At 37.2% G+C, this 13830-nt stretch overlaps 1 pseudogene; it reads left to right on the top strand.

Moving 5' to 3' along the window:
* The window catches only part of LOC114619254, a 48395-nt pseudogene extending 35105 nt beyond the window's left edge, over positions 1-13290 (top strand).
* Positions 13291-13830: the final 540 nt, after the last annotated feature.

Below are 13830 nucleotides of genomic sequence, written 5' to 3'. Positions count from 1 at the left end.
ATGTGTGTGTATGTACATATATGATTATATTCTCTTTTTTCCCTCTCCCTCCTGTCTTCCATCAGGGTCCCTCTCTCACTCTACCCATGTTGATTGCTTTTTTCTTGCTCCCAAGTGGGATGGAAGCATCATCACTTGAGCCCTTCACCTGATTAACCTTCTTTCATTCTGTGGATTGTATCCTGGATATTCTATACTTTTATGGCTAATATCCACTTATTAGTGAGTACATACCATTGATGTTGTGTGGGGGCTGAGATATCTCACTCAGGATGATATTTTCTAGTTTATCCATTTGCCTGCTAAACTCATGATGTCCTTGGTTCTTAATAGCTGAAGAGTATTCCGTTGTGTAAATGAACCACATTTTCTGCATCCATTCTTCTGTTGTGGGACATTTGGGTTACTTCCAGCTTGAGCCTATAACAAATAAAGCTGCTATGAACTTAGTGGAACATGTGTCCTTGTCGCAGTGTAGGACATCTTTTGGTTATATGCCCAAGAGTTGTATAGCTTGGCTTCTAGTAGATCTATTTCCTACTTTCTGAGGAACCTGCAGATTGATTTTCAGAGTGGTTGTATCAGTTTCCAGTTCCACCAGCAATGGAGGAGTGTTCATTTTTCTCCACATTCTTGACAATATGTGCTGTCACCTGAGTTTTCATATTAGCCATTCTGACTGGTGAAAGGTGAAATCTCATGGTCATTTTGATTTGCATTTCTTTGATAACTAAGAACTTTGAATAAGTTCTTGGCCACTTGGGATTCCTCTGTTGAAAACTCTCTTTTTAGTTCTATGCCCCATTTTTTGATTGGGTTGTTTGGTTTTTTGGAGGTTAGCTTCTTGTGGTCTTTATATATTTTGAATGTTATCTCTTTATGGGATGTGGCTTTAGTGAAGATTTTTTTCCCCAACTTGTAGGCTGCCAGTTTGTCCTATTGACTATACTCTTTACCTTGCAGAAACTTTCCAGTTTCATGAGATTCTATTTATCAATTCTTCAGGTTAGATCTTGAGCCATTGGACTTCTCTTAAGAACTCCCTTTCCCTATGACAATGAATTTGAGGCTCTTTCCCATTTTCTCTTCTAGTAGATTCAGTATATCTGGTTTTATGTTGAGGTCATTCATCCACTTGGACTTGAGTTTTGTGCAAGGTGACAAATATGGGTGTATTTTCATTTTTCAGCATACTGACTGTGAGATATACCAGCACCATTTACTGAAGACGCTTTCTTTTTTCCTTTGTATATATATTTTTTTTACTTCTTTGTCAAATATCAAGTGTCCATAAATGTGTGATTTTATTTCTTAGTCTTCAATTCTATTTCATTGCCCAACCTGTCTGTCTCTGTACCAATACCATGTCATTTTTACCACTATTGCTTTGCAGTATAGCTTGGGGTCAGGAATGGTTATCCCCTCAGAAGTTCTTTTATTGTTAAGAATAGTTTTTGCCTTCCTGTTTCTTTTTTCAAGTGAAATTGAAAATTTCTCTTTCCATGTTTTTGAAGAATTGAGTAGGAATTTTGATGGGGATTGTATTGAATCTATAGGTTGCTTTTGGTAGAATTGCCATTTTTACTATGTTAATCCTACCTATAAAAAAAATCACAGGAGATCTCTCCATTTTCTGAGGTTTTCTTTAATTTCTTTCTTGAGAGACTTGAAATTCTTGTCATATAGATCTTTCACTTGTTTTGTTAGAATTAGCCCAAGATGTTTTTACCTTTCAATTCATTCTGTTCCCAGTATTCCCTTCTTTTCTCTTATTCTTCATCTATTTCCTACTTGTTTTCTCCTTAAGATTGTGTTTCTCTTTGGGATCCAGAATGCCTTCCAATGAATATCACTCCCAGACTGCCTACATCTCCAGATATATCTTCACTTGTCTTTACGTTTATGGTCTGTTCCAGTTACTATTTAGTTGTGAGCCACTGGAAATAACCTTGAATTCTATATTGATAAACTGTTATCAAGTTGTATATTATTTACTTGTTTTTCTGTCTAGTTGGATAGCTTTCCTTTCCTCTAATGCATAGAGGAGTCTACAGCACATATTTTACATGGACGTTTTCAGAGTCCTGACCACTTTGAATTTTTCATTCAACGTTGAAGTGTTTGTTTTATATGTCCCTCTATTACATTGAAATATAATCTTCTAGATAGTAAAGGCCCAGTCTCTAACTTCCTATCTTTAAACTCAAAAGTGCTTATAAGAAATTCACAGAAGGGAGCCTCTATGTCTAGTTTAGTTTGAACTATGATATCTATGTATTCAGGAATAGGACTGAATGACTTAATATATGATTTATAAAATGTCTGATACTTGGAAGCTAGTCTTATGTCATGCTACTAATCATTATTTCTCATATAATAAAGTTCCAATTGTGAAAAATAAGAAAATACAATTATTATAAATATCATAGCTGTATCTATAGTGAAATAATCATCATATACCAATGTTTTAGTCCTTCCATGGGTAAGATTTCATTTTGGACTTGCAAATTCATTCATTTCATTAATATTACAGTTTTTCTCTGTTCTTCTTGATGCTCTAGTTACTGGGTCTACATTTAAAATTCATATTATTCCATCATTATATTAACATTTATGTGGACTACCCCTATTTTAGCAACATGCAATTTTTCTTTTATTATTTCCCAATACCATTAAGAAACAACATGGCTCAGTGGATTAAACTGCTTGTCACACAACCCAGATGACCTGAGTTCAATCCCCGGACAGTCAAAAACCCTGGTAGAACGAAATTAATGGCTCTCAAAATTTTCCTCTGTCCTTCTATATTTATACTTTGGTACTAGCATGCTATACACACACAGACAGACACACACCACCACCACCACCACCACCACCACCACCACCACAACTACCACAACCACCATTTCTTACTTTATCATTTAGTGATTGTGAGTCATTATAAAAGCATGATGAATAGCTTAACATGTGCCAAGGACTGATTAGATCACAACAGAATAGATGAATGGTGACTTTAAATTCTATAACTCCAGGGAATTAGTCAAAACTTTTCATCAGTGAGCTGCTGGAGAAAAAATGAGAGGTAAACAACCAAAATATTATTGAAGATCATAAAAGATTCATCTCAGAAACATAACAGACCAGTTGCATCTTTGTTTTTAAGCTATCATGGGTTGAAAGCTGAAGTTTAGAACTTTGGTCTTACTTTAATTTTTTTTAAATAATGTTATAGTTAAGGAAAACAATGTCAAAAGAAACAGATCTAAAGTTTCATGTATAGCAAATGGCAATGTACATGCATGCGATTGTTATTCAAGGGAAACTGAGAAGTTCACACAGAAGTCTAGAGCCAAGACTCACTCAATTGCATGTTTCAAGACAGAGTGGGTTCATGAAACTTTACTACCAAGATAGATAGATAGATAGATAGATAGATAGATAGATAGATAGATAGATAATAGCAAAAAATGAAGGTATGAAGGTTAAGGATAAACAATTTGAGTTGATCAGTGTCATCCAGACAAAATGTCACATGACATTACTTCCAGCATGGCAGAGTCCTAGACAGATGGATCTCTGTAAGTCTGAGGCCACTCTCATCTCAAAGTAAGTTCCAGAGAAACTATATTTTGGAAAAGCCATACAGACACACACATACACACACATACACACACACCACCCCCCCACACACACAAGCAAATACACACATACACACACACCAAAACAAATCAAATCAAATAAAACAGCACAAACAACAACAAACTGACAAAAAATAAAACAAACAAAACAAAAACAACAACAAAAAATACAATGGCAAAGAACTGTAATCCTAGCTGCTCAGAAGATTGAGACAAAACTGTCTTTAGTTGAAGGGAACAGTGTGTGTGGGGCACAGTATAAATTTAAGCCCAATTTTGCAATTTAATGAGACTCAGTACTTAAAAGTAGTTCAAGAAGACAACTAGGAAGACCAATTGTATCAAATGTCAAGGTCCTGCTTATAATTTTTCCTATGCAAAAAAAGTAATAATTGATAGTGGTGAACTTGGATTTTTCCAAGTTTGGTGATTTGATGACACTTTTTATTTTAGATTTCTATGTACTTATTAAAATCTTGATTTTTATTGTCTCTCTGAAGTTCTTTAAGATCTTACACTTCTGATGTATTTTACATTCATTTTTTTTTATTTTGTTCATCTTTAATGCCACAAGTAATTCATTTCTTACTTGACTTTTAACTCATTTCATAAAATTTCTTTTCTTAAACATACTCTTGACATTAAAGAGAGTCTTGTGCAATGCACTTTCACATAAATATGTCCCTTCTGTTATCCAAATTACATGCTTTAAATTAGTTTGTGTTTTTACAAAAAATATTCTTATGTCAAATGCTACCAGCAATGTATTTGGCTATTGAAGGTCAAGTAATCTATCTATTAGGGACTCATGAGGATGTATAAATGCTTTTGAACTCTTTGAATATTAATTATCTTTGTGTAGAATAAAAATACACCTGTCATTGTCACTAGATAATTATGCCTTAAAATCATGAAAAATAATAGAAACTGAATACACACATATCTATATATAAAAGCATATATGCTTACTTATAAACTTATAAACATATGTATATATGTAATTAAATATATTTATATAACTGAGTATATATCAATATTGAGTGTGTGTATCTGTGTGTCAATGTATTTGTATAGAAATATACACAGAAAAATAGGAAGAAACCACACAGTGTACCTTAACAAACAGTGATGGTGTATATGACCAATGCATGGCATTCTTTGCTCCCTCAAAATCAAGACGTCTTCACCATAAATGTTGGCAGGACTTTAGGGAGAAATAGGAAGAGACTGTGATTTGGGGAGAAGCAATACAGTATGTGAAGCGGACTATACAAACTGTATTAATTGCAGCTTAAGATGTTCAGAGACCCATGAGAACCTCTTTTTAGAACAATTATTAAGATTTCAGTGGTGAAAAAAGATGAAAATATTTCTTTCTGTCCCAAAGAAGTACAAGATATGTTCAAAAACTTTTGTGGCCTGTACATTAGAATATATGTACCTTTATTATGTGTGATGTTCAGTGTGACTTAGCTAAAAGATAACAGTTAAAATATTTCTTTACAAATGTGATTGAAAACTTTCAAGAATATGTATATGTAAATATACACATGTATATTTTATAATTATATATTATACTTATATGTAAACATATCTATGTATATCAAATATATTTAAATATGTTAAATACATTTATAAATTTACATATGCATTTTAGTATATATATATGGAGAGAGAGAGAGAGAGAGAGAGAGAGAGAGAGAGAGAGAAGAGAATGGATTTTTTATACTATGTGTATTTCAAATTGAAATTGGTTGAATCTAAAATAGCTTGTTGTATTTTATTTTTAAGTTTATCTCTCATTTAGAAACCATTAGTGTAAGTTGCTTGGAAAAGCTTTACAATATAAAGATGTATCAGCTGAAGGCAAGCTTGGAACCAATCATGAAAAGGGAGCTGTGTTAGCATCATTTTATTTTACACACAACTCACAGGTAGTTCCTCATGTATCTTCTTGCTTTGAACGAAGTGGTGAGTTAAACATAATTGAGCATTTGCATGTTATTTCTTTTGTTGATACTATCTATCCATAAGATGCTCATATTCTCATCTATTTTTCTACATCAAATGCAAGAAGTTTAATTTCCCATGATTGTCTTTGTACTGAGAGGGAAGAATGTCACAAAAACGAAGAAAATGAGTGCACATAGTGGTCAGAGGACTCTCTGGGTTCTTTCCACCATCTTCAATTTAATAAATATATTTGAATTTACAACAATTCAGGTTAAGATCAGTTGTCAAAGATAGTAACATTGTCTATTTATCTAACCAAGACCCAAATCTTGTTTTGTTTTTCAGAGTTTAGGTACACAAAGTGGGGCGAGTAACTTTGAATATTGACAATACCAGCTAGAGCCATGCTTACCTGCTTAAAGAAATTCTCATGACAAATATATTTGAATAGTCATTTAATTCTAAACTAAGTTCTAAGTTTGCCCACTGGCCTTCATTTTGTGCCTGTAGATGAAGGGAAACATATTTCCCTTGTCATTCATTTATTTCCCATTTCAGGAAGGAACAAATAACATGAACTTGATGATAATTGCTTAGATCAAGTATATCTCTGTCTTAATTGCTCCAAGGGAAGCTTGAAAAACTTGCTAACACCTCATTTTGCATTTATTTATTGGCATATAACTATGAATATGAAGAGTGTGCATGTTCTTAGCATGTTTATTTTGACCTACATTGATTATAGAACTGAATTCAGACCAAATTTTAGCATGGAGATTTTGAATGAAATAGAAATAAAATCATAGAATATAAATTTTTACTTTGCCCTTTAACCCACAAATCACATTCACTATTTTGTCCTAGTGCTCTTGCTACAATGCTAGGAAGTAAGTCATTTTCTTATACATGATAAAATAGAGTAAGGATTTGTACACTTTTCTTAAGGAACAGAAGGCCTGTGATTTAGTCTGTATTAAACTTTTCTCATTCAGATTTTGGTATTGTTTAGAGTTTCTTATTTCCTTCTTATATTTTTTTATTTGTTTTGACTTTAGCTATATTTTTATATTCTTTCTTTCTTTTCCACCCTACTTTCCTGCATTTCTTCCTCTTCCTCGTCATTCTCCTTATTTTTGTCTTCTCTTTCTTTTTAGAGTACTAGTATACTGTACAGCCTGGCCTCTCCCCTCTTTATTCTCATACATCCAGAGAAAGTGTGATGCATTTTTAATTTTCTTCACTAGTTCATCTTTTAATTGAGAATTGACTGCCCTCTTTTGGGGCATTGCAAATTAACCAAAAGTATCTTCATTTTTAACAGGAAATACTCAGCAAAGAACAATTCCTTAATAAAAAAAAACGCATGAGGTAATGTGTCGAGCGGCTTATGAGCAAACTAATCATTCTATCCTCTGTACCTTTTAAACCTGCTATGGAGCTGGGAGCCCAAGTTCTCAAGTAGAGATCAATAAAATTTCACTTTCATCAGGTAAAGGTTGTCATTGATTAATCGATCTCCCTGCTTCAGGCTAGCTGATAACCAAAGCTTTATTTTACTGAAATAGAGTATCAGTTGATTTCACATATTTTCTTTGCTTTCTGATAAGATATGCCATTATGACTCAATATTTAATCTATAGAAACTAGATTTAGATAATCCTGTAATGACTTTCAAACTAACAAAACAAAACAAAACAACAAAAAACAAAACAAACAAACAAACAAAAACAAAACAAAGATTATGAAATCCACAAACCAAATATTAGGTGCATTAGTGATTTTTCTTGAAGGACAAAATTCAGCTGAATTTAAATGTGAAGGAAACCTCAGTGAGGATGTGAACCGACTAACTGTACAATGTCCACACGGTACGAAAACAGAGGGCTTCTCACACATATACTTTGGTAATGACTTTCAGGAACATTCTCTTTCATCTTTTGCTATTAAAATTATATACACTTAGTGTTTTCTTTTTTCTGAAATATTTTAAAAAGTGAACTTTACATTTATCTTATCTGTGTTAGGTTTTCATAAAAAATCCTGTTAAGTTCTTGTTACTGAGTCTGTTTATAATTAATGTCTATATTCTACAATCATGCCATTTTCCATGTTTATGAAGATACTTTCACTTAACTGAATCCTTAGAAAGTCTTCCTATATTTCCATTATCTTTACCATAAACAAACATTTCGTGTTGTGTAAAGTAGGGTATAAACCCTTAATAGATGTTTAAAGGCAACAAGAGGGAGTAGCTAACCCCTAGAATAATAATAACCGAAACATTTTGAGAAACCAGTGTAGAACAAGAACTTACTTATAAACTTAAAAACCAAATTGAGATTTCATATATCCAAGTTAAAAGGTACATTGTATCTTTTAAGAGAAAAGCCATAATGATGGAAGATTGAGATAAATGTTTCCTTAGCAACATTGCTTTTTTTTTTCTCTACAAGCTGTGTGGTTCATGGTAAGTGTCAGAACTCACATTAGTTGAAACCTGTGATTTCAAGGAGTCAGAGCATAAAGTAAGGTACAGGTGCTCTTGAGAGCCAATTCTGTGCTGCATTTCTGCACAGAAACTCATCCCTAAGGCCTCTGCTCTCAGGCATCAGCAGTTAGGCTTGGGGGCATGCCAGCCATTGGATACCTACTACCTCAACCAGAACTCACAAGTCCATGGAGACCATGAGCTACAGACACCAGGCTAAGAAACCAGCCTGGGCTCTTCAAAGCACTGCTCTGCAGCAGATGCATGACTCTGAATAAGACTGGATTAGTCAGATTAAGATTGGCTTCTGATGCCTGTGAAACAGAACTCCAGTGAGTAGGACAGTCATTGTCTCTTTAGCACAAAAAGGCCATGGCAACAACTGAAAAGGTAACCAGCCCAATCCCTCCTCAGGACAGGCAGCAGCAAGATCACAGAGGCACTATGTGCTCCTGATATGTACTAAGGCCTGCAAGATTGCAGAGGCACTATAGGGGAACAGGGTACATGCTTCCTAGAGCTGAGGGTTGACAACTAGGAATGGAGCTCCACATGAGAGAGGCTGGGAGAGGAACACGAAAGCTGCATGCCATGTACAGCCAAGAGTTATTGAGAGCTAACATGAGGTACAATGACATGCTACTGTGAGCAGCTAACCAATATCCTCAAATGTGGGGCTTCCCAGGCAGACTTATGGCAGATCATGAGAGCTAACATGAGTTAGGGAGTTACATTGCTCTGAATAGTCAGTCCTTGGAATATGGGGCTCCCAAGGGAGAATTGATGGCAGCTCAGCCTGACACAAAATATAGAACCCAAACCTCTAAAGAGGTGCAATATGCTTAAACATATGCTTCAGCCAGTTTTGTTTGCAGAAGCTGATATGATTTGATAACCAAAGCAGAGCCAGAGCCTTATGAGTTCTTGGCCATCCTGATCTACAAAGTAAATCCAGCACAGACCTTGCTAAACAGCAAAATCCTGTCTCAGTAAATAATAATAAATACATGTCACTCTAGAGAAGAAAAATTTGGACTCCATTCAGACTTGTCTTGATTTATCAACAAAAATGGTTATATGTTCAACAGTAATGGTGGTATTATATATCCTCTTTAAGTGAGTCCAAAGTGGAAGAGACTTTAATAAAAAAGGGACTGCTAGCTTGGATCAATCTATAGTTATGAATACTTCAAATTGCTGGAGAAAAAGTACATTATGTTGATAGAGAGGTTTTATGTTTGTATCAACAGGAAAGGGAAAAGGCTTTGCATTCCATCCAAAATAATAACTTTCAGATTTTATAGAGAGACCTCCTAAAGGTTATGACTACAGACAGGAGAAAATGCAAATCTAAAAGACCTAGAGAGGTAATGTATATGCTAATCCCTCTATAAAGAAACTGCTCTTAGACTGGCTGAGACTTAAATATCCATATGCAGTCAATTAATCTTGTTGGCTAGAGTTCTCAGGATTTGTCACATCATTGTTTTGGATGGTGTAGGAAGTTTGGTTACTATCCAAACTAATTTTGGAGAGGCAGATGTCTTTTCCCTGCCCAAGCAAAGAACAAAGTGTCTTAATAAACTGATTTCTACACTAGGCACATTCTATACATTGTTGCTACAGAACTATATATTACTTGTGAGAACTTTCATGTTTTCGGGAAATGACGACCAAGCAAGCAACCCTTATAGGACCCACACTTGGGGATGTTGGGATACCGGATCCTGCCTCAGAATGATTTATGCAGTTTCCTTAGATGATTTGCTTCTAGAACAGCTTCAAAGAAAGCTGTTGACTCCAGATGATCTTGGTTTGTCCAGCCTTACAGAGAGATTCAGTGAGGAATTCATTTAAGATGGAACTTTCCTAGCTTACAGAGGCTAGACAACAAAAGTTACAACTAGCCTTCTTTTTCTTTTTATTTATCATTCTATTCATTTACATCTCAAATGATAACCCCCTTTCAAGTTACCCCTCCACAAACTCCCATCCCACAAATGCATCTCCCTCCTCCCCTTTGCCTCTATAAGGGTGCCCCACAACCATCCACCCTCACTAGCCCCACTGCTCCAGCATTTCTCTATGCTGGGGCATCAAACCTTCACAGGACTGATGGTCTCCTCTCCCATTGATGTCAGACAAGGCCATCTTCTGCTACATATGTATCTGGAGCCATGGATCCTTCCTTGTACAGCCCTTTGTTAGAGGTCTAGTTCCTGGGAGCACTGGGTAGTCCAGCCAGCTCACATTGTTCTTCCTATGGGGTTGCAATCCTTCTCCACTCCTCCAGTCCTTCTGTCAGCTCCCCGACCAACTTCCCTAAGATCATTCTTATGGTTGGCTCCAAGCATCCACATCTGCATTGTTCAGTTGCTGGCAGAACTCCCTAAGAACACCAGGTTGCTGTCAGAAAACACCTATTGGCAACAACAACAGTGTCAGGGTTTGGTGTCTGCAGCAGGATTCATTCCCAGATAGGACAGTCCCCTGATGGTCCTTCCTTCAGTCTCTGCTCCATTTTTTGTCCCTGTCTTTCCTTTGGACAGGAAAATTTCTGAGTTAAAAACTTTGAGATGGGTGGTTGGTACCATCCCTTGACTGGTGGTGGCTGCTATCTATTGGAGGTAGTCTCTACTGGTTCCATTTCCCCTTTGCTGCACTCATTTCCATTAAAGTTATTTCTGTTGGATCCTGGGAGCCTCTTGCTTCCCTGGCAACTAAAACCCTCAAGCAGATAATCCCAGTTCCTCATCATATAGTACTACATATTTTTATTTGTTTTCTTGACATTCTGTACCTCTCTCTTGTCCCTTCCAGTACCTGAACTGCTCCTACTTATTTCCATTCCCTCATCTCTCCCTCCCAGCTTCTCTCTCCCTCTACTTCCCACAATCATCCTGTTTCCTCCTCAATGCAGGACTACACCCTGGTCTTCCTACCCCCTAAGCTGCATATAATCTGTAGGTTGTATCATGAGCATTGTGAGATTTGGGCTAATATCCACTTATCAGTGAGCACATACCATGTTTGATTTTTTGTGTCTTGGTTACCTCATTCAGGATGATATTTTCTAGTTCCATTTATTTGCCTGTGAATTTCATGAATTCATTATTTTTAATAGCTGAGTAGTACTCCATTGTGCAAATTTACCACATTTTCTGTATCCATTACTCTGTTGAAGGACATCTGTTTTTTTTTCCGGGTTCTGGCTATTATAAATAAAGGCTGCTATAAACATAATGGAGAATGTGTTCTTCTTATATGTTGGAGAATCTTTTGGGTTTTTAGCCAAAAGTGGTATAGCTAGGCTCTCAGGAAATACTATGTCTTATTTTCTGAGGAATCACCAGACCGATTTTCAGAGTGGTTGTACCAGCTAGCAGTTCCACCAGCATAGAGGAATGTTCCTCTTTCTCCAAATCCTTGCCAACATCTGCTGTCACCTGCACTTTTGATCTGAGCCATTCTGATTGGTGTGAGGTAGAATCTCACAGTCGTTTGGATTTGCATTTCCCTGATGAGTAAAGATGTTAAACAATTCCTTAGCTATTGTCATGAAATTACTCAGTTGTGAAGTCTCACATAAATTCAGTCATTAAATCAGGAGACCACATGCACAAAGGAAAGAAAAAAAGCTGGTTGTTTAATGTGAACAATGTTGCTTGCTTAAACAAGGAAGCATCTATAAAATGAATGCCCCAAGTTTTTCTGGAATGTAAAAAACAAAGTCCATCTTCAAGAGCTGAATGTTCTTGAGTGAGCCTTCAAGGTCTTAATTATTACCTGTCAATTATTATTACCTGTCAATTCTTTTAAGTAAAGAACTGAGGCACAACTGAGCATCCTGGCAGCTCTGGGACCCGAGGAGGCCACAGTAAACACAGGCATACAGGAACCATTTGCCATGGAAGCCAGGGGGCTTGTGAGTCCCACACCCACCTACCATCTTCTCCCCAAGGCCAACAAGCACACTGTAAAGGAAAATGCCAGCTCAACATCTCAAGGGTCTCTAGAAACTATGCAGCTGATGAAGGAGATCTCCTTGCTGAATGTGAGACCTTCGGGGGCTTCATTGCCTTTATCCATCTGTGAGTCTCACTTCTAATTGTTTAGCTCACCAGTCAGGCCATCATCACCATCACCTTTGCCAACTATGTCATCGAGCCATCCTTGCCCACCTGTGATCCTGCATATGTGGCCTGCTGTCTCCTTGCTGCTGCCTGCATAAGTCTGCTGACATTTGTGAACTGTGCCTATGTCAAGTGGGGCACACGAGTACAAGACACATTCATGTATGCCAAGATCCTGGCACTCATTGCCATCATTATCATGGGCCTTGTTAAACTGTGCCAGAGACACACTGAGCACTTTCAGGACACCTTTAAAGGTGTCCTGTCCTCTGCCCTCTTCTCTTACTCAGGTTGGGACACCCTTAATTTTGTAACAGAAGAAATAAAAAACCCAGAAAGGAATTTGTCCTTAGCCATTGGGATTTCTATGCCAATTGTGACACTCATCTACATCCTGACAAACGTGGTCTATTACACAGTGCTGAACATTCAGGATGTCCCTAAGAGTGATGCTGTGGCTAAGACATTTGCTGACCAGACATTTGGCATGTTCAGTTGGACCATCCCCATTGCTGTTGCTTTGTCCTGCTTTGGAGGCCTAAATGCATCCATCTTTGCTTTATCAAGGTTGTTTTTCATGGTTTCTTATGAGGGCCACCTCTCAAACCTTCTGTCCATGATCCACACTGAGTGCTTTACACCTATGCCTGCCTTGCTGTTCAGTTGCACCATGGCACTTATCTACCTCATCGTGAAGGATGTTTTCCTGCTTGTCAACTACTGGTTCTTTGTGGGCTCATTTGTTGTTGGGTTGGTCTATCTTCATTGGAAAGAGCCTGACTTGCCTCGACCTTTCAAGCTGAGTCTCTTTATTCCCATCATGGACTGCATATGCTCCTTGTTTCTGGTGGTTGTACCCCTCTTCAATGACACCATCAATTCCCTCATTGGCATTGGGATTGTCCTCTCTCAGGTTCCTGTCTACTTCATGAATGTTTACCTGCCAGAGTCCCTGAGGCCACTCTTTATTAGGAATATTCTGACTACTGTCACCAGAGGAACCCAGAAGCTTTGTTTTTGCATATTGACTGAGCTAGATGTAGCTGAAGAGAAAAATGTTGAGAGGAAAAGTGACTAGAAGGCAGAGATGACATTCCCTGAATCCCATAAGACTGTGACCACAGCCACCAAAGACCAGATCCCTAAACCTTCTGAATTATAGGAGCCTCTTGGCCTACATTCTGTAAGGGGGTTCAGTGCCAATGCTCTCTCATTGGTAAGCTATGGGAAGAAAGGGATCAGGCCAGCCTGAAGTTAGGGGACTTCAGTGGGAGGGGAGGTTGGAGTAGAGGACTGATTTAGTTTTACTTCTGATGAGCAGAAAAAGCCATGAAAAAATATTAGATTGACAGCTCTGGCACTTGATTCACAGCTATTTGTAGTTTAAACCAGGAGTCTACAATGGGGCTCCTTCACGGGAAGTTTTCCTCTGATCAAGTCTGACTTGATTTTAGAGGTCTGAAATGGTATCATTTCTTCCTGTGGCTCAAAATTCTTCCTTGAGGAGAGCATTGTTTCCCTGTTTTGTTTCCTGGGTACGAATTATTTAACTGACATGGGATCAATGTGTGCCTTCTTTCACAAGAGGAACAACTCTCCCTCCCTGGAATGTCACTGT

Source organism: Grammomys surdaster, unplaced genomic scaffold (assembly GCF_004785775.1).
Source record: "Grammomys surdaster isolate TR1022 unplaced genomic scaffold, NIH_TR_1.0 149, whole genome shotgun sequence".
NCBI lineage: Eukaryota > Metazoa > Chordata > Mammalia > Rodentia > Muridae > Grammomys > Grammomys surdaster.
Note: the sequence above shows the minus strand (reverse complement) of the source record. Positions and strands in the feature narration are given on the sequence as shown.